At 50.1% G+C, this 24,712-nt stretch overlaps 2 long non-coding RNA genes across 2 annotated transcripts; both read left to right on the forward strand.

The window, feature by feature from the left end:
• The first annotated feature begins 13,471 nt into the window (after window positions 1-13,471).
• On the forward strand, window positions 13,472-13,950 carry LOC135999620 (uncharacterized). Its single transcript, XR_010607695.1, has 3 exons — window positions 13,472-13,557; window positions 13,666-13,729; window positions 13,897-13,950. It is a non-coding gene; the product is annotated as an uncharacterized LOC135999620 (long non-coding RNA).
• Window positions 13,951-14,313: 363 nt separating this feature from the next.
• LOC135999622 (uncharacterized) lies at window positions 14,314-15,186 on the forward strand. The gene is made up of 3 exons (XR_010607697.1): window positions 14,314-14,363; window positions 14,714-14,803; window positions 15,016-15,186. It is a non-coding gene; the product is annotated as an uncharacterized LOC135999622 (long non-coding RNA).
• The last annotated feature ends 9,526 nt before the right edge of the window (window positions 15,187-24,712 follow it).

A 24,712-nucleotide genomic window follows, 5' to 3' on the forward strand; every position in this document is an offset into this window, starting at 1 on the left:
CCAGGTCACCCTGCGGCGCCTGGGGGATCTCTCCGCCATCCTGCTGGATGAGGGGAAGTGGTAGGTGTGGGGAATGGGGAAGCTTCGGCAAAATCCCTCGGTGCCGCGGGTCTGCCCGGGGCAGCGGGGAAAGATGTGGGCTGCGCTCAGGGACTCCTCAGCCAGAGTCTGCCTGGGGCAGAGGGGAGTCTGCTGAGGGCAGCTAGAGTTCGTGTATGGTTGGACTCAATGAATTAGGCGTCTCTTCCAGACACAGTGATCCTCGGATTCTCTGACAGACGTGGGCTGTGCTCGGGGGCTCTCGCCAGCTCCGTGCTCGCGCCCTGTCCAGTCGCCGTCCTGCCGGACAGTGCGGGCTGGGGCCCACGGCTGCGCTGAGCACATGCAGGGCGGTGGGTGTCACCACGTGAGGTCACAAAGGGCCCCGCTGTGACCCTGCGCCTGGGGAGGCACAGGCCAGCTCAGCTCTGGGCACCTGGGTGCTCTCGGGGTGCCCCCAGGCCCCCCTTTGCCCTCATGTCCCCTCGGGACCTCCCTGTTGCCCTGTGGTGTGTCCCCGAGCCCCGTGTTCACCTGGCTGGCTGATCTGAGCAGCAGCAAAGCTGCTCCTTTTGTGGGTCTGTAGAGATTTCTAGGGATTTCCAGGGCGGGCAGCAGAGAGGATGGACTTTGTGTAAGGTGTCTGCTGTCTCACTGCTTCCAGATGCTTTCAGTGGCTTGAGGATAAACTGACCATGTAACCAAGTGACAAACTGTACCCAGAGAGGCCAGAGGAGGGATCGGGCCTCTCCAGGGAAGGGCTTTGTTGGTCACACAAATACAGCTTCAGGGAGGTGTAGGTTGGACATGAGGAAAAGGTTCTTCACCCAGAGGGTGCTGGACACTGGAACAGGCTCTCCAAGGAAGTTGTCACGGCCCCAAGCCTGACAGTGTTCAAGAAGAGACTGGAGAACGTCCTCAGACACATGGTGTGACCTGTGGGGTTGTCTGTGCAGGGACAGGAGTTGGACTCGATCCTGTGGGTCCCTTCCAGCTTAGGACATTCTATGGTTCTACGATTCTGTGGTGAGAAGCCCTAGTTCCTTTGTGGCCTTCCTTAACTACTTCCATGGTTTCTAACACATCGATAACCCTTGTGTTTCTCCTACCACATGTCTCTCCATCCCCTACCTCCACTGGGACAGCAGAACCAGGGGCCTCACCAGCACTTCCCTCAAATGCTGCCACGCCACCCTTGGGTTTGCCTCTGCCACACCTGGTTTCCTCCCCATCCCCCTTCAAATCTGTTTTAAAGCCCTCTCAACGAGTCCTGCTAACTCCTGCCCCAGGATCCTTTTCCCGTTTTGAGACAGGAGCATCACAGTTGTCGTTAGCAGGCCGGGTGTCAGGTAAGCCGACCCATGATGTAAAAACCCAAAGTTCTGCCAGTGACACCAGTCCCTCAGCCAGGTGTTGGTGGGTTTTCCTGCATCTTTCCTCATCATACCCTGAAAATGTGGGGACAGAGGAGACCACTACTTGTGCTCCTGATCCCTTGACCTAATCCTAACCCTAACCCTAACCCTAAAGTCAACCCTAACCCCAACTCTAACCCTAATCCTAATCCTAATCATAACCCCAACCCCTAAACCTAACCTTAAACCTAAGCCCAACCCCAACCCAAACTCCAGCCTCAACCCTAACCCCAACCCTATCCCTAACACTAACTCCTAATGCCTAAACCTTAACCCTAATTCCTAAACCTATACCCTAATTCAAACCCCTAATCCCCAAACCTAACCCTACCCCTAATACAAAACCTCATCCCCAAACCCTAAGTGACTAAGTCAAATCCAGCCCTACACCTAATCCTGACCCTATCAGCCCTTACCCATAACCCTAACGCTAGTGTCTCTAACCCTAATTCTAACCCTAATCCAATGTGCCCCTAGCTCTAACTCTAATCCTGACGCTGATGCCTAAAAAATCAGCAATTACTAATAAAATAAGTCTATACAAATAAGGGTCATAGATTTTAGGTGTTTACTAAGTTAATAAGAATATGGTTCACAGATGTTAAGTGTTTAGGCACTTGTTAAGCATTAAGTAACAAGAATGATATTTGTTAAGATAAGCAGGCGAAGGTTAGGAGACAATGCGCTTGCTCCTAGAAGATAAGGTGGTAAGACCAGCTTGAGACCAGCTTGAGACCGGTTACTACAACCTCTGCGGTTTCGAGCCAAATAACAAAGGGACTGTGCCTGCCCAGAACCCGGGCTCAAGCAGTGGACAGTTTGAGAAAGACTTCTTACTTCATCCCAGGACCCTTGAAAGACCAATACATTGAACTGCACATGTGCAAAGCACATTTACATTTGCTAAGGATTTCCAAGAAATGGAATGCATATGCAAAGAATTTCCAAGAAGTCTAATGAATATGGATGATCTGTGTGGATATAACCTGTGTCTGGGAATTGTTGGGGGCCCCCACTAGGCAAAAACATGGAGCCGATGCGTCAATAAAGGATGCTTGCTTCTAAAATCGTAAATTGATTTGGTTTTAGAAGTTTCTTCAATTAGCCGATTTATGGTATCACTCTAACGAGAGAACACATACCCTTAGGATGACAGTCTCCTGCTATTCTCTACCAAGTACAGTGTCAGACATGGGCTTCCTTGCTGACATTCGTGGTAGAAATCATCGCAGCTACAAATAGTTTCACACACCTGAATAAGGCGTCTGGGCTCCCACTGTGGGCTAAGGAAGTTCATTGGTTCAGCGGAGGGGTTTAGGGCATGATCGATCATACTTAATAAAAGCATTTCCTGCAGGATGTGTCAAGCCAGCCTGGAATCCACTGGTTGCATGGATGGTACAGAAACTGCAAGGCAAACGGACTGGGTGTTGACAGTCACAGTGTAGACAGAATGAGAGTTCTGCTCTTAGCGTTCTATGTGTGAGTGGACACTGCCCCAAGAGAGCCCTCGGCCTTGCCTTCGTTTGCTGTGTTCCACCCACACTAAGAGATGCTCAGCCCACAGCGTTTAACAGATACTCAGTCTGCAGAGGAGTTGATCCAGCTTCCTGCAAAGAGGTTGTGCTGGTTTGACTGAAAATGGGTCAATTTTCTTGGGGCAGTTAGAAACCTTTCTTTTCCATGGCTCACACACTCGTTATTTGGACTTAGTTTGAGAACAAGCAGATAACAGCTCAGCACAGTGTTAATATTTTTAATTGCTCTGATCTGAGAGCCAAGGACACTCTGAGCTCTGCCAACAGGTGTCAAGGAAGTGGGGGCAGAGATGGGGCAGAGCTTGACTGACATCCAGAATGATCAATGAGAATATTCCGTCCCATTAGCATCATGCTCCAGATTTAAGAGTGGGGCCTTGCGGTTTCTCGCTCTCCTCTTCTGCTATCTCTCTCTCTCTGTGTCTGGGTGCAGCCGGGGAAGTTTCAGTCGGGACGTTTACCTCGGCCTTTTGCCGTTTTGCAGAGGCCTCTGGGCTTTTCTGCCTTTTTCCTCTCTTTTCTGTCTCTGGGATTGGCTGCGGGACCAGGTGTAGCTCGCTGGGACTGGCTGCTCAGTTGTGGATGGAGTTGGTGAGGAATTGCCTTGAGTATCTTTTATTTCTATTTTATATATGTATTTACTAGTAGCGTGTTAGTATTTTGTTATTTTATTGAACTGTGTTTATCTCAGTCCAAGTTTCTCCCTTCCCTTTGGATTCTCTCCCCTGTTCGGGGTGGGGAAGGGGTGAGTGAGTGGCTGTGTGGTTGTATTGCCAGCTCGGGTCAAACCACAACACGGCAGGAGTATGAACTGCTACAGTTGTTGCTTCCAGGAGAAAAGGCGGATCTTCCGGAGTCATCCTCCCGTGCTGGCACACAGGCTGCTGACCTGTCAAACCTTTGTGCTGATACCGCTGTGTCAGCGCATCCTGTAAATATGCAGTGCGTTTCTTCCAAAACTGAAATAAAGCCTCTGGCCTTCTGACGTTTGGGCAACTGGGCCTAACTACCTGTTAAGTAAAAATATGTAACAGTTGAGTCCTTTGTACACTGTGAGTGCGCCCTTGACTCACAGGAATAGAGGTAACATGGCAAAAGGGAGTTCTGGTTAAACAGGCCAAACTGAAGGGAGCGGCGTGACTAGTACTGGCATTGGTGTCCAGGGTATGTGGACTCGCTGCAAAAATCATTGGGATGTGTCTGGAAAACACTCAGAGTTGCTGCACAGCAAGCGAACTGGTGTGTTCTAATTGACAGCTTATCAGAATCCATCTACAATGTAGTCAAGCACCATGGATAAATCAACAAGAACTCTTTGCTTTTTGCATCTTCTTGTCAATTGTTTGCTCATGCTGTTGCTTTTAAACCCCACAGTTTTGGAGGAGGACCCTCCTCACCTTGTACTACAGGGAGGAGGCCTTGACAGCTAAACCGGTCTCTGGTCTCCATCTGTCCCATCACTCCTGCACACATTGGCATTCTGCCTACAGTGATGTCACTTTGCCTTTTTTAGCCCCCAGCCAGTATGACGGTGACCCAGAGAAGCTTCTGCTTTGCCCAGAGATTCTGTTTGCCCTTTTACTTTCTGCTTGCCCTTTTACTTTCTGTCTGATGCAGGTGGCACCAATGTAGTGAAGGAAAAACAGAGCTATGTGGCTCAGCATCCATGCGACTTTGGCTCAGTCTAAGGACATAGAGACTACTGTAGGCACAGAGAGCAGAAAATAGGCAAGGACATTTGTTTGGCTACTTGTGAGGTCCTGGGAGCTACAGGCAGTTGCAGAGGCTGTTGTGGTTTGTGAGGGTTTTTTGTGGTTTTTTTGTTTTTATTTCCTTGGGGCATGGGAACAGTTTCCATATGTTACAGAAAGCCAGTACCCCTTATTTTGACAAGTGTTCTCCTTCTCATCAGCTCTTCAGTGATGGTATCAAAGTGGCAGTTGCTTACAAACAGAATTCAGGAGATTTCATGGACAAGGTCATGCGAGAACTGGAGGTAAGAAGGGCGCTACTTCCTGTGCTCCTCCTAAGTGACGAGCAGCTCTGCTCTTCTTTTCCCCTCAGGGAAAGTAGAGCCTGTGGCAAAGGGTGAAACTTTGCAGGCATGGAAAGATTTGCCTGATGCTGGTGACATGTGTGCGACATTGGAAGGGGTGAGCTGGTGACTCTCTGAAGAGCCCACGTTGCCCTCAACCGAATTTGAAAGAACCACAGCAGAGTGTAGCTGTTGCTGTTGCTCTCATGCTTCTCAGCATTTCCTTGTCCTGCCCCTTTCCAGAGCTTTGACCTGCAGAAGAAGGGTGAGAACTTGTCAGCTAAAGAGGAGAGCTGGCCTGAAGGGAAGCACCCATCTGCATAAGCCCTGGGTGCTGAGTCTGTTCTTTGCCTTTGCTCTAGATTTCTGGGGTTTGTTAGAGCTGGCCTTCACAGAGGAAAGTGGTTTTTCTCATGCCCCGAGAGCTCTGGTGATGGGCAGCTGGGCTTCTCCCCTTGTATGGGGGGCCTGTCCGGGCACGACCTTCCTTGTCTTGGCCCCAGCCCCTGCACATCACCCTTCCCTTCCCTGCACATCACCCTTCTCTGCCCTGCCCTGTCCTGCCCTGCCCTGCCCTGCCCTCCCCTCCCCTCCCCTCCCTTCCCCTCCCCTCTCCTCTCCTCCCCTCTCCTCTCCTCTCCTCTCCTCTCCTCTCCTCTCCTCTCCTCTCCTCTCCTCTCCTCTCCTCTCCTCTCCTCTCCTCCTCTCCTGTCAACTGCAAATCAATATTCTCAGGACATAAAGAACAATTGGTCTGAAAACTCGTTGCCGTAGCGATCCTAGAGACGTGCCCAACATGTGATCTTGATTATGGCAGATGTCTCTGGCTGTTAAATATCACTGCCACCGTTTTCTTTCTAGTGTAGATTCTTATGAAATCAGCTCTGGTTGGTTGTTCTGCTTTCTTTTTTGCGCTGGTTCCTGCCTTGAGAGTCAGGCTAGGGCTGGTTCATCCCAAACAAGGGGATGAAACAAGTTGATGATCTAAGGAAGATCCATCTCAGGTCAAAACTGCGCTCCAGGACTTTAAACGCTTGCGTCCACCTCCTGCCTGCCTCTTGACTTTTCAGCATCATCAGTGGGGGTTGCAAAGAAGGGACGTGCACCTGCACGTGTTGTTGTCCTGTGTTCATCCCACCCCGTTCCCAAGGACCCGACATTCAAATGCTCGACATGGGGGAGCCACTTGTCAGCAGAAAACTGCTGATGTGATCTGCTGCCTTGCACGTGGAACAGCAAGACCCACATCACCCAACGGCATCTGTCACCTCTCGGGTCCAGCTGAGACCTTATCCTGGGTTTCCACATAGAGTCACAGTTTGGGTTGAAGGGCCCTTCCCAGCTCCCCCAGTGCCCCCCCTGCCATGAGCAGGGACATCTGCACCAGCTCAGGTTGCTCAGAGCCCCGACCAGCCTGGCCTGGGATGTCTCCAGGGATGGGGCATCCACCACCTCTCTGGCCAACCTGGGCCAGGCTCTCACCACCCTCAGGGGCAACAATTTCTTCTTTATATCTCGTGTTAATCTCCTCTCTTTTACTTCTAACCATCACGCTTGTCCTATCGCAAGAGGCCCTGTTCTAAAGTCTGTCCCCATCTTGTTTACAGGTTCCTTTTAGGCCACAATAAGGTCTCCCCAGAGGCTTCTCTTCTCACAGAACTCCAGCTTGGTTGTGGTTGAAGGGACCTCTGGAGATCATCCGGTCCAACCCCCTTGCTAACGCAGGGTCACCAGAGCAGATCGCACAGGGTCGGTCCAGGGGGTTTGAATGTCTCCAGAGAAGGAGACTCCACACCCGCTCTGGGCAGCCTGGTCCAGGCTTTGGCACCTCACAGCAAAGAAGTTTCTCCTCATGTTCAGATGGACCCTCCTGTGTCAGTCTGTGCCCATTGTCCCTCACCCTGGCGTTGGGCACCACTGAACAGAGTCTGGTCCATCCTCTGACACCCACCCTGAGATATCGGTCCCATTGATCAGATCTCTCTCAGCTTCTCCAGCTAAACAGCGCCAGCTCTCTCAGTCTCTCCTCATCAGAAAGATGCTCCAGACCCCTATGCATCTTTGTGTTCTTCCACTGGACTCTCTCCAGTAATTCCTTGTCCTTCTTAAACTGGGGAGCCCAGAACTGGGGAACCAGTAACTCCAGATGTGGCCTCACCCGGGCAGAGCAGAGGGGGAGGATTCACCTCCCTCGACCTGCTGCTCACACTCTTCTTAATACCCGCCAGGTACCATTGGCCTCTTGGCCACAAGGACACATTGGTGACTTGTGGCCAACCTCATGTCAACCAGAGCTCCCAAGTCCTTCTCCGCAGAGCTGCTTTCCAGCAGGTCCACCCCAACGTGTACTGGTACTGGACCCCTTCTGTCCCAGGAGATATTCCATGCCCCGTAACATCGTGCTCATCAGCAAAAAGGGAGGGAAGTGGGGTGGGGGGACAGCCATCGCCTGGGGTCTGCTGGATCTCCCTGTGCTTGTGGGAGCCCGTGAGTCTTTGCATCGCGTGTTCCGGTTTTTTCTCTCTTCCTCTTTCAGTTACTTATCTCACTTTTTTTTTATCTTAACCCATGAGTTTTCTTACTTTTGCTTGTCATATTCTTTATTCCCGTCCTACTGAGGGGTGTGTGGGGCTGGTCTGCCAGCCAAGGCTGCCCCACCACAGCTCCCCAGGCCCTCACATCTCGAGTCCCAGCAACAGCCCACCTCAAGCTGGCCAGAAACCCCAAAGTTTCCTTTCTCCCGCAGGCCCATTTCTTTAAGTTTCAAGATACCATTTCCCACTGTCGATATCAATCAATGGCTTGGCGATCAGCAAATCACTTCTGACAGAAGAAATAATCTCATGCAACACGTGTCACGTGTAACTGAAAGATAAGTTCAGGTTGGTAGATTTATTTTTTTTTTCCCCTGTGTGGCCTCACTGGCTTGTGAAATTGTTTTTAATTTTTCTTCATAATCCATCTTGGCTTTCCACGCCACGGTGGCACAAGAAAGAACCACGACCTGTGTGAATCTGTGACGTTGTGGAGGGGCTGCCCCCTGGAACGGCGGCCACAAGGGACAGGACTCCATTGTGTAGTGGCTGCGTCGGTGATTTCTTTTCTCTCCCTTTTGCAGCCTCCTTGCTCTCGTCGTCTCAACACTGACCTCTCCAAGCTTTCCTCCAGCTGCTGCCGTTGGCCATGTCCTCTGTGGGTAAGTGCAGCTCGACCCCTCCCAAGATGCTCTCTAGTTGAGTTGGGGTTTCTAAAATGGAGGGAAAAGGGATGTCTCGCTTTTCCTCACGCAAAGTTCCCTCCCAACCTCCAAATCCTTTTTTTTCTTCACCAGACCCCCTTTTATCCCATACACTCTCCACAGACCCCAGTTACCATTTCTGTTACGAAGGGGAACATCTCACTTTTCTGTGCATGACCAGGATGATGTGGAAAATTGGCAGATTTTGGTTCTTCAATCAAACTGGAGAGCAAATCGACCTGCGAGCACCGTACCCCCGACCGACTGCCTGGCTGCAGCTCACAGCTACAAAAGCGTCCACTGGTGAGTACTCATACATGTACTTCATGGAGGACTCTAGACAAGAAATCCCTTCCAAGCGGAGCTTTCCTCTCGCTGTTCAGGTTCAGGGTACGTTGGTCTTGTCTTACGGCTCGGCTGCCATCAGAGCTGGCGCCACGAGCCTCCCTGAGAGCGTCATCTTGGCCTTGTTCTTGTCCTTGGGTCGCCAGTGTACAGATGAAGCTGCTTTGAATTCTCACAAGCTTTTATGCTCCTGGATTTCTCTCAGAAAGCAGGAAGTTGTTGGCCTGGCAGCTGTGTCAGCTCCAGGAAAGCTTCCAGCAGAGTTTGGGGTGTATGACTTGCCTTCTTACTTTGGGAATCTGAAAATAGTTATTTTCTGCACTTCAGTGAATGGAAAGAAACTGTGGAAGCTGCGCTGAGCTCTGAGATCCAGGGGCCTTTTTTCCTCTGCCCTTGGGCAGAGAAAAGAGAGACGCAAATGACCCCCAGCCCCTGTTTTGTTGTTCAAGGCTCCATATTTGCCTCAATAATAATCAGAAAAAGAGTAAACTGATTTTCTAGGCTGAGTCATGACACTGGATTTGTGCACTGTCAATGCACAGCCAATTGTTTGGGTTCTATGTTGCATTATGTTGGTTTGTTGTGTTCGTTTTGGTTTCTTTTCGTTTGTTTTCCAGCTGCTCCCGTGGCCCCAACTTTTTCCCTGGATCTTCAGCAGCAGGTTTATAGAACCGGGAACTATGTCAAGCTCCTCTGCTCCATCCCCTCGTCTCCAGATTATGGCAGAGAAGTGCAGAACTACACTGACTTCGGCCTTGCAGTCTCCATCCCAGTGTCGAACGTGAAAAACTACAACTACGATCTCCGGCTGACGGGAGAGGAGCTCACGGGCTCTTACAGTTGTGCCTATTTTTTGTATAAATCTGCACGTCCCGTTCTCTCAGAGAGAAGCCACTGGATCTGCGTGACTGTGAAACGTTAGTGTTCAAACCCTTCCTCACTGGAGCATCTGGTAACTACTGTCTCATCTTTAGTTAATTAATTCCCCATGCGCTTGTCTATGGATTCATCCCTGAGTCTCATCTCCATCCCTTCCTGTCCTGTCACTATGATTCAGTCCAATATTTGAGTCTGGGCTCTTCTTGCTTCTTGCTGGATCTTTTTTCACTGATCTCCGATGAGCCTTTGTTTTGTTAAACTGTCGATATTGTTTCTAGTCCATCACCTTGAAGGGGTTTAGTCTGAATAAATCCTTTTCTTCCCAGCAAAGTGCAGAACAGGCCCTGTCATGTCTTCCTTTTAGCCTTGAAGTCGTTATTTTCTCCCCAGTCGATTCCGTTCTTCCCAGCAAAGTGCGAACCAGACCTGATCTCACAGATGGTCAGTGCAGTCTGGAGCCATTTAGGTAAATACAAATTTTACAGCTTCAGATTTCGGCATATTCAGCTCACTAAGTACCACGAAGCAAAGAGGATATTAAAAATCACACAGCCTTATCATACTGGGTGATTCGTTCTATCTAGGATGCATTTAATTAAGCTAAGTGATTGATGTAAAACTTAAATTGGGCCCATCCACTGACCCGTGAGCAGTAAAACCATCGCTGCACGGGCAGCTTGCTCAGCAGAGAGCTCCCAGCAGCTCCCCAGGCTGTCATAGTGATGGAATCAAGTGGCTGTTTTGTAGCCCAGTGGCAGACGGTGGGAAAGGTCTGCAGGAGGCTCCGTGCACCCACTTCTTGTCACGCTTCAGTGTGTTGTTCTGCATCCTCAGGGGTTTCCCAACGGGAGTTCTGGGCCCGGCTGCAGCTCCGGCCTTTCCCTCTTCTGGAGCCTGCACCAAACTGCTGCTGGTTTGGCTGGGGGGTCGATGCCTCCGCCAACTCCCCGACTCGAAGCCACAGGACGAGGCCCAAGTTTGCCCGTCTGCAGCTCAGAACCTGCGCTCGTCCCGTCTCCTTCCCTGCGGGCTGTTGGAAACCGCGTTCCTCCCCCCGTGAACGTCCCCGTTTTCCATCTGGCTCCTCTGCCGAGGGTGCGTTTGTGCCCGGGCAGGCGGCAGCCGTGTCGCCCCAGCGAGTCCCCGCCCTGCTCAGCCCTGGGGAGCCCCAGTGTGACGTCAGAGCCGCCGCTGTGAGGTCAGAGTTGGCCAGCGTGGCCTTCCCGCCTGGGGAAGGAGCCCCCAGCTGCTGTGTGGCTGTTGCCCTGGGCAGGCAGCTTGTGCTGTGGGTGCTCTGGGGCTGCTGGAGCGGTTGGTGCCTGGACGGGCCAAGGGCTGCGCCGACTGGGGAGCCCACCTTTGCCAGCCATGGCGAGGAGAAAGGCATCCCAGAAAAGACGCCAAGGGGCCTCCAGAGGCTCCTCGGGGATCAAGGCCGACCAAGAGCCGGCAGAGGAGGCAGCAGGACCGAGCTGCTGCCAGACGAGCGGGTAAGAAGTTGGCTGCTCCTGCCCGGGGCGGCGGGTCGGGGTGGGAGCTGGGACGTGGCCGGACACGGCCCGTGGGGCGGGGAGCAACGTGGGAAGATGGCAGAGGCTTCTGGAGAGAGAAATGGAGCTGGGGAAGGGGCCGGAGTACAAGTGGGATGGGAGCGGCTGAGGGACCTGGGGGGTTCAGCCTGGAGAACAGGAGCTGAGGGGAGACCTGATCTCTGAACTGCCTGAAAGGAGCTTGGAGCCAGGGGGGTTCTGTCTCTGCTCCCCAGGAACAAGTGCCAGGACAAGAGAAAACGGCCTCAAGTTGCACCAGGGGAGGTTGAGGTTGGATCTGGGGAACAATTTCTTCCCCAAAGGGCTGTCGGGCATTGGAACCGGCTGCCCAGGGCAGTGCTGGAGTCACCATCCCTGGAGGGGTTGGACAGATGGAGATGAGGTTCTCAGGGACATGAGGTAGTGACGGGGTTGGGGTAGCAGTTGGACGCGATGATCTTGAGGGTCTCTTCCAAGCAAAATGGTTCTGTGATTCTATGAAGAAGACCCCGTGGCTTGCGAATCTCCCGGTCTGTGGGGAGGGCTCTGGGCTGGACGGCCAGCTCGCTGTCCCGGCCAAAAGCCAGGGTGCAGCAGGGGCTTGTGGGGAGGCCAGGATGGAGCACGTTCTTCTCTTCTGCACCAGAGACCCTGTGAGAGATCCTGCCAGATCCTGCCAAGTGTGGGATGGACCAGCTTGAGGAGACGGGGAAAGGAGAGGGGGGACCCCTGGCAGCAGTCCAGCTGTGCTGCCTCTGTCCCCACAGCTGAGACATCCCCTGCGAGGCTTCCCGAGGCCGAGCTCTGGCCAGGGCCTCGGCTCACACAGCGTGGGGCTGGTGGGCAAGCGGCATCTCCTTTTGTCCTCCCGCAGGAGCCCCGGCACGAGGTTGGAGCTGGTGACACGGTTGTGGAAGTCAAGTCCCGGCTCAGCCACTCAGGGGTCTGCAAAGTGGTGCAATAAGGCCACAAAAATTGCATGTAAGTTCAGCCACTGCTGCTTGCTGTGAAGTGCTTGGGTGTGAGCTCCTGGAGAGGAGACCTCAAGAGACAGGCCTGATTTTTCTCTGGTGTTTTTTTTTCCCCAGGGATGGTGTTCAGCCTCACTTTCCATGGGGCAGGTGCCCTGGTCACCCTGTGGACACGTCTGCTGAGCGTGTGCATCTTCACCATGTACGTAGTACAGGTTTTGCTGTGGACAGGGGCAAGGGGATGTCCAGGGCCGGTGCAAGCAAAGGGCAGAGCAGGGCGTGTTCCCCAGCCCAGACATTGTTGCCCCCGAGAGTGGTGAGAGCCTGGCCCAGGTTGCCCAGAGAGGTGGTAGATGTCTCATCCCTGGAGACATCCCAGGCCAGGCTGGACAGGGCTCTGAGCAACCTGATCAGGGTGAAAATGTCCCTGCTCATGGCTCATGCTCATGGACGTTGGACTCTATGAGCTTTGAAGATCCCTTCCAAGCCAAACTATTTTGTGATTCTATGTGAGAACAAACCTGCTTTCTCAGCCAAAGAGAGAGAGCGAGGTCCACACCACAAGGCTGCTGACAAGTGTTGTCTTCATTTGCTCTTTATGGATTATTTTCCTTCTCTTTCAGAAGGTGCTCCTGCAGCTCTTCCTCTGGGCAGGAGCTGCCAGTAGTGTTGAGCAGTGTGGACAGAAATCATGTTCCTCCTGGGCACAGTCAGCAGCAAGCTTCCCAAACGGCAGCTTTTCAGCCTAAAAACGCAAATCCAGCTGTGAAGGGGTTTGCTCGAGACTTGGCTCCTTGGCAGCCCCTGGACTCCCTCTTTTTCAGGCACAAGATGGCCCCAACAAAGAAGCGGTTTGCGATGGACATGCGGAGGATGCGCTTCTTGAGGGACATGAGGTTCTTCCGAGTCATCCTCTTGTTGCTCCTGGTGGCTCTTGGCATTTACTGCGTGACCTCGATGCCAGGGTGGACAACATGGACAAAGGGATGGATGGAGGTGGGTGACTCCTGCAAGGGAGCGCTGCTGACAGCGGCTGGAGAAATCATGGGCTCTCCTGCCTCCGTGCAGGGTGATCCAAAGAAGGAGCAGCTTGTGCCGTGTCTCCTGGGGAAGCCTCCCCTGGGGAGCCCTGGCAGCTCTGGTAGTGGAGACTCTAACGGGGAATTTTTCCCTTTCAGGAGCAGACATGTGGGTCTGCGGCAGAACGGCAGACTCGGAGGTAAGAGATGTTTCCTGAGCTGGAACTGGGTCTGTGCAGAAGCCTCAGCCAACAACTCCTGCTACCTGCACCCATTTTCCTAAAGCTGGGGCTCCTGTCCTTCCCTCCGGCCTTCGCTTTGCTCAGCCTGGTGAGGAGGGGAGCGCTCGCAAAGCCGGGCGAGCACACGTGTCTGTGCTACTTGCTGAGCTCCAGCGCTCCCCAGAGGGGATGGACCACTCTCTGACGAGATCTGCTTTCCTGGTCCTTCAGCAATTATCGGGCTTTGTTGGCGGCACAAACCCAAAAGATGCGGCTCCTGCTGCAGGAGGTGGCTCGGCTGAGGGTGGAGCTCCGCAGCGCGAGGAAGGTGAGGGTGCACTTGGGGAAGGAGGTTTGGCTGGGCCGAACCGCCGAGAAATCCTCCTTGGGTTTGTTGGTGGGCTCGGACGGCTGACCGTGCTGTTTCTCAACCCAGGCAGCATCCAACGTGGCTTCGGAAGTCTCCGTGGAGATGTCTGACTGGGCGCTGCAGAGCACTGGTATGGACACAAGCAGCCCAGCCGTGCTCCCGGTGCTGCTCTCCAAAGCGGCAATGAGGACAGGACTGAAAAATGAGGAGCTGGCAGCGGCCTCACGAGTTGCGTCTGAGCACCGCGTCCTCCTGGTCTGTGGCCTCTTGCAGTCATCTGCCCTCCCTTCCTTCCAGGTGCCACCATTGACATGCGGAGAACTTCCCAGACCTACAGCTGCCAAGGGAAGTGGAGCTGCATGGTTTTACAGCTGTTTCACCCTGCCAACCCTCCTGAGGCTGTTCTGCAGGTATGGCATCAGAAATCCTCAGTGCTGGCGTCTTGCCTTCCTGGGAAGTTCGCGACTGAGCTCAGAGCACTTCCGAGCTGCAGCAGACCCCACAGACACCCCGGTGCCTGCGCTTCAAACTCCAGGAGCGGTTGTGTTGGCCCCAGCGGTCTCTCATGCTTAATTTCTCTGCTGTTCCCATTGCAGCCGGATGTTTCCCCAGGGAACTGCTGGCCTTTCCAAGGGCATCAGGGCCAGGTGGTCATCAGGTTGCCAGCACGAGTCCATCTGAGCACCGTCACCGTGCAGCACATCTCCAAGGAAGCCTCTCCCTCTGGGTTTGTCACCAGCGCCCCCAGAGACGTCGCCGTCTTTGTAAGTCCCTACTGGGCGCTTCTGCCTGGGATTTGGCCCTGTGGCAAAGCCGTGACAGCGACTTTGTGCATCCTCTGAGGTTTGTTCCCCACTCTCTCCTGAGCCCGGCCGTGCCATGGCACAACACTTCAAGGGCTCTAGAGATTTCCTCTCTCAAGACTTATTCTGGCCAAAGCACCTCAGGGTTCTTCACCAAAACTTCAGGCGGAGACTGAGCTCCAGCCCAACCAGTGCCAGACGAGTGCTGGAGTCCCAGGAGAGGCTGGGAACGGGACGGGGCTGATCCAGCACGTACGTCTCCTCAGTGCTGGGATGAGTCTGAGCTGCTCTCCTTGTGCTTTGCCCCCGAGGGAGTGGATGCGGATGGAGAAGAGGAAACTCTGCTTGGGACGTTCATGTATGACGTGGCGAAAGATCCCATCCAGACCTTCCCTCTGAAGGTACGGTCCACATGCGGGGGAAAGATGCCAGGGAGCAAAGCAGGTTTGCCTGCAAGTCCGCAGCAGGAAGAGCGTGAACGTTTTCTCGCTGGGCACAGGGGCCCACAGCACTTTTGGGAGCTTGTTCCTGTGCAGGAGCGGGGCTGGCGGGGGCAGATCCATTGACTGCACTGTTGCTCTTAACGCCTCTGTTTCCTTTTCCCTCTTCACAGAACGCGCCACTTCGCAGAGCCTTTTCCTATGTCAAATTTTTTGTGAAGAGCAACTGGGGAAACCCGATGTACACCTGCATTTATCGAGTGCAGGTTCACGGGAAGATGGCAAAACCAGAAAGCCTCGGTTGAAACCAGAGAAGAAACAAAGGCAAAAAAATAAAAAATGATGTGTCAGTTCAGATCGGTGTAGAGGATTTGCAAATCCAATTCCTCACCCCATGAACGTTCCTGTTCTTGATCTGGCTAATCTGTGTCAGAGGTTCGTTTGTGTCAGATTGATTAGTGTCGACGTGGAATTTTGAAGTGCTTCTCCACTTGTTATTCTGCCCTCCCCTCGGCACTGGCATTCCAGGGCTGGGCAGGGTTGGAACTCCGTGCTCCTGGCAGCTCTAACAGTGTGTAGGATGGGCAGGGGGTCGGGCAGCTCGCTGATGGGCAAGAGTGTTTCCTGGGGGTTGCTGGAGGATTCCAAGGGGCTCCTGAGAGACGGGGCCGGTGAGTGGGCATCCCAGGATGCAGTTGGGGTTCTGCCATTTCATACCATTTCAACCAGCACAATGGGCTAAAGACAGAAGGGGGGAATTACAGAATGGTGTCGCGGTTGAGACGGAGAAACGACATAAACCATGTTCTTCCAGGATGAAAGTAGTAGATGCCATTTATTGCCACAAGTGCATTTTTATACAGTTTTACCAATTCATATGTCTCTTCACTATTGGTTACAAGTTACGGCAGTAACATCTCATTGGCTGATTTTGCTATCATCAATGTTACTCTTCTACTCCCTTCTCTCTCACGGGTACACCTTGATACCTCCGGATACTCCTTTACTCCCATCTTTCTCTCAGATAGGCCTTAATATCTTCAAGGCTGATCTCTGTTCCCATGCCCTCCGTCAGGGAATCCACGGACCCACCGTAGTTCCCCACAATTCCCTCTTTTTGTTTTTGTGCTAAAAAATTGCCTTCATTGTCTGCTGCAGGGCCCTTTGCAGCAGAGAAATCATGCATGGCAACCTTAGTAACACAATCACAACAATCATCAAAACAATCAGTCCTGTTCGCTACTGATAACAACCACCCTGAGAGCCCCCAACCACTAAATTTATTTAACCAATCCCATCCATCACCAACTTGCAATTTTTGTACTCCCTCTTTCAGTACTTGTATACTTTTATGAATTGATTCAAATGATCTGACAAGGTCATATGGCACATACCGTCAAAATCTTCACATCCGTGTCCTTGAGCTAACAACAAAAAGTCTATTGCAGCTCTTTTCTGCAGTGCAGCATGTCTTACAGAATCTACATCTAACAAAAGCCCACTTAAAGCCTTAGAAGTTCTGTTAGTTTGCTTAGCTAGCCAGCATCTTAATTTTTCTAAAGTATTTAAAGCTTGAGCTGTGCCAACACCAGGTACAAGAGATCCTAAAACTCTTAACCCCGATCCCCAAAAATCTACACTACCATCACATTTTGACTCATATATATGCAAAAAGCATTTTTCCTGTCTTACTCTTCTGTGATCTATCGTTATAGATAGATTGGGTGTTAAGAGAGTTAATTGTCTCAAACTACACAGTCATCCAACAGCATTAGAAGGAATTCCTGGCCAGGCTCTGTCTCCACAGATCAAGAATGCACTATACGGGAGTTTTCGGGGTCGCTGTCCCATATTATCAACGGCACCCCTTGGATTCCTCCGCGAGGCATCACACCATTGAGTTTCATTTCTATAGTCACCAAGGGTAGCACGAACATTTTGCAGTTTTATCCATTCATGCTCTTATATATTGTTCTGACACTGCTCACAAAGCAGCTGGATACAAGCGTCCCTGGGCATAGATCCCAGCAATTCCAGATCCTGTGGTTCAATATCTGCTTCCGGGAGGCAATTAATCCAAAGTGCCATGTTGGTATTATTACAGTTCGTTGCGATGCCTCTGCACCGACCACTATTTTGAAACAGTCGTGTGATGCTGCTGTAGTTGTCAAGGGGGATGCCAACCAAGCATGTGTGGAATGGGCTTTCCAGAGATGCCGTAGCTAGGCGTATAGAGTCCTGGCCAGTCGTGTTGGCTAAAGTAATCCACATGTTAGTCTTTGTCTGTGCAGGCATCCAAAACGCAGCAGCTGCAGCAGTCATTGTCAGGAAGATAACACAGGTTTCACATTTCACGCTGGCAACCATTGCAGCCCTTGATCTGTAAAGACACAAGCATAGTCTCTCCCCCAGGTTACCAATTGATGTGGCCTTTTCCATTGACCATTAACTAGTGATTTGAACGTAACTAATGTAGGTTCTTTCTGATTTAGCATGTTTTTGGGTCATACTTGTAAGGTGTTTCATCACAGGGGGAATTTGGGCTGCACCACTTAGATATAAGTGATTCATCACATACAACGCTTTTGACAACCAGTTTTGTGGTGTTTCCCCTACTTCTCCCCCTTTTTGTTTAAAAAAAAAATTCAGAATCAGATGCGTGCGTTGGACCTTGACTACGTACTCAGAATCACAAATCAAATTTAGAGGTTCCTCCTTAAAAAGCTTTAAGTGACATAAAGCTGTGCCAAGTTCTACTAATTGTGTTGAACCTTCAATAATTTTTACAGAATGATGCCAATTGTTATCTTCACATCAGACCACTACAGCTTTATGAGACTTCCCTGAACCATCAACAAAAACTGTGCAAGCATATGGGATCAGACCAAACACAAGTATAGTCTGTGACCTGATGTGAAAGACTTGCAGGTTCTGCAGCAGTTTACATTCAGGCATGCCAAAAGCTATACTGTTAAGAAAATCAGCTAGTGCAATTTACAAGGACATAGATTGCAAATAAAAAAAAATCAAAATTAGATTTCACAAATGGCACATATAGGACAAAAGGATCATGGCCTATTAAGACTTGAATTCATTCCCTGCATTTCTTGATCAGAGTAACAATCTGTATATCAGTCTGTTAGCATTCTCGTCATACTGTCCCACAATAGCCACAGGTTGTTTCTGTGTTGTAGCTATAAATAGACAAATCTGCAAGTCCCATCGAATGCAGTCAGCCTGTAAGGTTGTCATCAATTCATTCATCAAAGTCTCGAACTCCATTTTGGCTGTCATATTTACTGGATATCATTTTCCCTTATCGCATCGAAGTCCTGTTTCAGTTCTATCAACGTAGTGTTGGCTTTACTGAAACATTGGCTGCCAATACTAATGGAAATACAGCATTCGAAATTTCCGTGGAGATTTCTCACTTGTTGCAAGCAGATCTGCACCATCCAAGCAGCTTCTTGGAGGACATGCAACTAAACAGAATTCTCAGCAAACATTATTTGAGCTTACGATTTACTTAACAAATCTTGACCTGAGAGAGGTATAGGCCTTTCTGGCAAATACGAGAATTCAGTTATTAAAACTTTGTTCGAAATTTGGCATTCCATTGGTTTCAAAAAATGGCCTTTCTTTCTTTCCCATGACCTCAAAAACTAGCACGGTGAATTTACTAAGAAATTTCTTACAACTAGTTACCACAGAATAAGTCCATTTAAAAAAAACCCTTTTTGGTTTAATTTCCCAGCTTCATTAGAAATATGGATCCACTGGCGATGCCTTTAAATTTCACCCTCAGACTCCTTCATGCAGGATTACAGTTCTCCAGCAGTAACATTGCTGGAGGGTGGGCAGGGGGGAAGAAAGCCTCCCTCTCGCCGCCATCTGAGATGGCAAGATCTCCAGCCCAGCATGAAAACAAATCAGCCCAAACTCCACATCAGACCAGCCTGGCTCCACTCCACGCCCAAATTAGTACCAGTCTGAGCCAGAGACGCACTCAGCACTCTGGCCCCCTGTGTACACATGCGCAGGCACGTCGCAAGAAGAGCCAGAGGCCACGAATGCATTGCAAAGAGCAAGTTTTATTTTAGTTACCTCTCTACCGGGGGATCTCCGAAGTCGCACCTGAGCTCCCAGGCAGAGGTGACACAAGGGGGAACGCAGGCGCTGGTCAGTTCAGCCCTGCTGGAAGATCACTGCGCCTGCTGAGCTCGCCTGGATTTCAAGGCTTCAGGCTGGTGCAGCCTCCCGCTCTTTCTCACAACAAAGCAAGAATCTCGGACATAGTGATAAGGAGCCTGGAGTTTCTCACAGGCCTATGTTATCTAACACAGAGGTTCTGCTCATCGAGCACACAAGGTCAGTAAAACAATTAGCGTGATGTATGTGCTTTTTCTACAGACAGGTGCAAGTCACTTGAGCGTATTTACATTTAACTAACCTCCTCACCAAATCTCCCGCTACATTCCCATACACCCCCCAAAGCTGAGCGGTGTGAAAAGACCGACTTCAGCAAGGAGGTAAAGTGATGGGCTCTTTCCCCAGATGTGCCAGAACCTAAGAGACGAGACGGAAGCAAAAAGAAACAGCACTGACGACCTCTGATTCAGAGCCGAGAAGCCACGCAGTGCCACAACAAGGATGGATGACAACACTCCAGGGAAAAAAGACAGAGGGAGGGAAATAAAGCCCCCTTTCTCCGCTTAGCAGCGGGCAACCAGGTTTTTCCTTTTTTTTTTTCTTTCTCTTCTTGCTGCAGTTTAGACATAGCCAAGGCCACGCAGGTGGCGTAATCACCGGTGCTAAGGAGGAGTTGCCGGACTGCTGGTTACAGTGAGCTGAGTTTATCTTGTAGCTTGACACAGGCCTGAAATTTATGTTCAGGCTGTACAGCACAGCCCTGGGATATTTTGCTTTTTTGTTTTCCCATTTCATTCCAAACATCATACACTTTATATACAATTCCAATTGGCTCAGCAGTAGCTACATTCCTTAGCTCCATCTACCTTTTACAATTTACAGATGTCAAAAACCAGCATATTAAACATCAATCTATTATTCCATTTTCCTAGATCCAAATCAGTTCATATTCTAGCAACTTTTAAATACAACCAAGTTCACATCATAGCATTTAGGTTGGGATTTTTGATTTTGTTTGTTTGGTTGGTTTGGTTTTTTGTGGGTTTTTTTTTTTCAATGCGAATCAGAGTTTAACAATTTAAATTCTTTTCTGGTCTCAAAATTATTAGATAACAATAAGAGCAAATGGACTTACAGTACCGTACTTCATCCCATTTTTCCAAAATTCTGCAGAACGACATCCATTTCAATACAGCACTAAAACCCAGAATTCCACATTCAAGTCACATTCAAGTACAATATAGTTTCAAGTTTTCTTTTATCAGAATATTTCCCCAGAAGTTACTCTAATGTGTAAGGATGCATCCTAAGGGGGAGAAAAGTGACATTTTAGTAGCAGAACCGGTTCCCATGTTGTAATTACCTCCCCTAAGAAAATTCTTTTGGTACCAAATATAAATATATAAACTAAAATACTGAGCTCAGATAGGAAAACCAAATACCAAGTTCCAATTTGCAGACGGATCACAGTTGCACTAATTCAAGACAATATCTCAATTTTAGCATTGCACCTGTGGACCGCTTACTGCTCAGCCAGGTAGAGGCGCCGCTGGGTCTCCCTGACAAAACAGCTCAGTGCGCTGGAGCCCAGTCGGCACCTGCCCCCGCACTGCTCTAGCAAGCTGGGCTGGGCAAGGCTTTTATCAGTGTCTCATCTGGTGTGCTACAACTGTTATCCCAAACCCAGGATTCTTTACTTGGTGTGGATACAAAACAGCCAAATTTGGTACACCGTGATGAGACACAGCCTATCGCAGAGTTGTGCAAGTCCAAATGCTGGTATAAAGCCAGCATGGTAGAAAGAAAAGTAACAGCTATTACACACAAAATTTTATGATCACATTCATGCAGTAAAGAACTAAATTACTCATGATCTTCTATATTATCACAAAACGCACATTTTGAGTCCATGGATTCGCATTATTTAACAGTCTGCGAACTCACCATACCACACAACAGACAAAGACCTACTAAAACTGCAACATGCTTAAACAGATACCCACAAAGAAAACAAGCGAACAAGGAAGACATCTATGATTGCTGTGTTATACTTAAAGGTACTTAGAGGTTCTATTGTCTGGCCAGTTTTCCCAATCATTTAACTTCTATAGCAGCCACCACTGATTTCAATATTTCACAAGATCCTCTTTCCTCATATTTCCAAGTGCTTTCCTATGTTCTAAAACACCTCCCAATACCGATTTCTTAGGAACACAGCTGAAAACAGTCATTTCTGACCCCATCTCGTAAGTAAAAAGCCATGAGAAGGGGGAGAAAGCACAGGGCTGCTTGCAGCACGAGTGGGAAAAGTGGGGAGAAGGATTTACGGCACACTTACACAATCAATACCACCAAAAACCAACTGTAACAACAACCAGTAAAACAATTAACTCACATTCCTGACAAGCTGCTTGATTTTCACAGAGGCAATGCACAGAAGCACATAATACTTACTGGAAAACTCACAGATAACACGTTGACAGTAAACATTAGCATTCTCTACTGCTAATTTCAACATCAGTGCTTCCTTAGCTTCTAAGTTTTCAACCTGCTTATTGATGGCCTCTTGAAGATGGTCAATAAATTGCATGTAGTTCTCATTGGGACCCTGTTTAATAGTCGTAAATGATTTGGCTGCTTTGTCAGTTTCAGGCACCTTTATCATAGCTTGATATGCAAGGTCTGCTGACTGCCTCGGGATTTCAGAAACTAATCGTGCCTGTAATTGTGGTGTGCCAATTAGTGTCTCTTCCAAGAGTTGGGGGATACCTGCCCCTTTCAACGAATCCCCATCGTTCTGTCCGAAATGATCTATAGCTGTTACATTGCATAGGTCTAATTTTGCTTGAGTCTTTCATGGTTTTTATCTGATCTCGAGGCAACACGTACACATACTCCTTTTCTTTTCCTTTTCAATTTTCAAGAAAATGCTGCGGACCCCCATCCTCACCCGACTCATCAGATAACGCAGACTTGAACGGTGCTGGAGAATCATTAGTAACAGGGGGGTTCGGAACAGTGCACATTTTCTTGGTGTGGTTTTTTTTTTCTCTTTTTTTTTTTCCAAATCTAGCCCAGGAAAGCCACCCCCCTCCGCTGTCTCTGCCTGTTCGCGTTGCTCTTTTAATCCTCTCAAAGCCTCTAGCAACAAGTGCCATGTCGTTAACAGTTCAGTTGTTTCTTTGGATCTTTGGGTACTGCTTTGCCCCATAGTAACATCCTTCATAAAGTCAATTCCAGAAGGCTAATACCCTGCTTCTTCAGAAGCAATTTCCATTACCCTCTTCTTTAGATAAGTTCCCCGCCATGTTCCTAGTAGCTCACCTACTCTTGGCGTGGTGTCTTTTCAAGGATTCGGATCTTTGGCAGTTCCTCGCTGCTGCTCTATCAGCTGTACTGGGCTCCATCTCCCCAGCTCGTCATCGGCTGTCATAGCTTCGCCACTGTCTCTTCTTCATCAGGGATCCTTCTTCATGCAGGATCATGTCGGGGTCACCATATGTCGTGGTTGAGACGGACAAACGACATAGACCAAGTTCTTCCAGGATGAAAGTAGTAGATGCCATTTATTGCCACAAGTGCATTTTTATACAGTTTTACCAATTCATATGTCTCTTCACTATTGGTTACAAGTTACAGCAGTAACACCTCATTGGCTAATTTTCTATCATCAGTGTTACTCTTCTACTCCCTTCTTTCTCATGGGTACACGTTAATATCTCCAGATACTCCTTTACTCCCATCTTTCCAAAGGGTAAACCTTAATATCTTCAAGGCTGATCTCTGTTCCCATGCCCTCCATCAGGGAATCCACGGACCCACCGTAGTCCTCCACAGAATGGGGGCAGGGAGCCACCCAGAGAGTGATGGGGAGAGACCAAAAATAGCAATTAGGGGCAAGTGCTGCCATTTCTTGAGCTGTCCCAGGAGCTGCATCCCTGGGACCCTCAAGCGATGTGACCTGGGCCCGATCCTGCACCCTGGTAGAATCACAGAATGTGCTGAGCTGGAAGGGACCCACAAGGATCATCGAGTCCAACTCCTGTCTCTGCACAGGACAACCTCACAGTTCACACCGTGTGTCTGAGGACGTTGTCCAGTCGCTTCTCGAACACTCTCAGGCTTGGGGCCGTGACACCTCCCTGGGGAGCCTGTTCCAGTGCTCCAGCACCATCTGGTAAAGAACTTTTCCTCATGTCCAACCTGACCCTCCCCTGGCACATCTTCCTTGCATTCCTGGGGTTCTGTCACTGGTCACTAAAGAGAAGAGCTCAGCCCTGCCCCTCCTGTTCCCCTGCTGAGGAAGCTTAAGCCGCCATGAGCTCTGCCCTCAGTCTCCTCTTCTCCAGGCTGAACAAACCCAGGGACTTCAGCTGCTCCTGATACAGCTTCCCCTCCAAACCCCTCACCAACTTCGCAGCCTCTTCTGGACACTGCCCAGTAGCTTTATCTCCTTTTCTCCTGTGTCCCCAGCCCTGCACACAGTGAATGCTCCAGGTGAGGCCGCCCCAGTGCAGAGCAGAGCGGGACAATCCCCTCCCTGCCCGGCTGGCCGTGCTGTGCTGGATGCACCAGGACACGGGTCCCTCTTGGCTCCAGGGACACTGTTCATGTTCAACTTGCCATCGACCAGAACCCCCAGGTGTCTCTCTGCAGAGCTGCTCTCCAGCACCTCGTCACCCAGTCTCTCTGTACAGCCAGGGTTGCTCTGTCCCAAGCACAAAATCCGGCACTTGCTCTTATTGAACTTCATGTGGTTGGTGATTGCCCAGTTCTCCCATTTGTCCAGATCCCGGGATAAAAGTCGAGCCTGGTCTATACCTTCTGAGCTATTACACCATTATAGGCTGCCCACATGCGTGCTATGGGGAGAGTTCCTATTTGCTAAATCTTATTTCTTTACCATATCCTGGCACAGGTAAGTAGGGATGGCAGTGCAGTCTCAGGTGTTGGGCTCAGCCTAGAATTACAACAAGCCCACCTAAACTGATGCAGTAGGAAGGGAAACAGAAAAGGAGCTTGGCAAAGGCAGCCGTTAGAGTAGCGGATGAAAGCCGGTCACTGCCTCATACGAGGTGGGAAGGGGTGGGCTGGAGAGCCAGAGGGCTCTGCTGTCAGCGCTGGCAACAGGTCAGCAGCAGCTCCTCTGCAGAGCAGGTAACGTGCATTGGAGTCTTTCCAAAGGCCTTTGAAACTGCTGTGAACTGGGGCCCTGTGACAGTTGTGGTAAGGCCATCAGCCTTGCAGTTCTGCAGCAGTTCAGAGTCACTGAAACACTCTTGGTGGCAGATGCTGTTTGTGGGTTTCATTTTGGGTCTTTTTTAGTCATTTTCTTGAGGTACAATTATTTATTTGGAATCAGGTGATGGCACTGGCGCTCATCTTCTCTTTCTGGAGCACATCCTGACATCCTTTGTCATTCAGAGCTCTGCCCTCTGCTCCTGAGAGGAGCAATGGCCCAAGATAGTTGGTTAGCATTCAGGGACTGCTTCTACCAAGCTGAACATCAGTGCATCCCGACACATAGGAAGTCAAGGAGGGGAGCCAGGAGACCTGCGTGGTTAAACAGGGAACTGCTGGGCAAACTCAAGCGGAAGAGGAGAGTTTACAAATCATGGAAGGAGGGGCTGGCCACTTGGGAAGAATATAAGGCTGTTGTTAAAGGATGTAGGGAGGCAACTAGGAAAGCTAAGGCCTCCTTAGAGTTAAACCTGGCAAGAG

Source organism: Caloenas nicobarica, chromosome 29, assembly GCF_036013445.1.
Source record: "Caloenas nicobarica isolate bCalNic1 chromosome 29, bCalNic1.hap1, whole genome shotgun sequence".
Classification (NCBI taxonomy): Eukaryota; Metazoa; Chordata; class Aves; order Columbiformes; family Columbidae; genus Caloenas; species Caloenas nicobarica.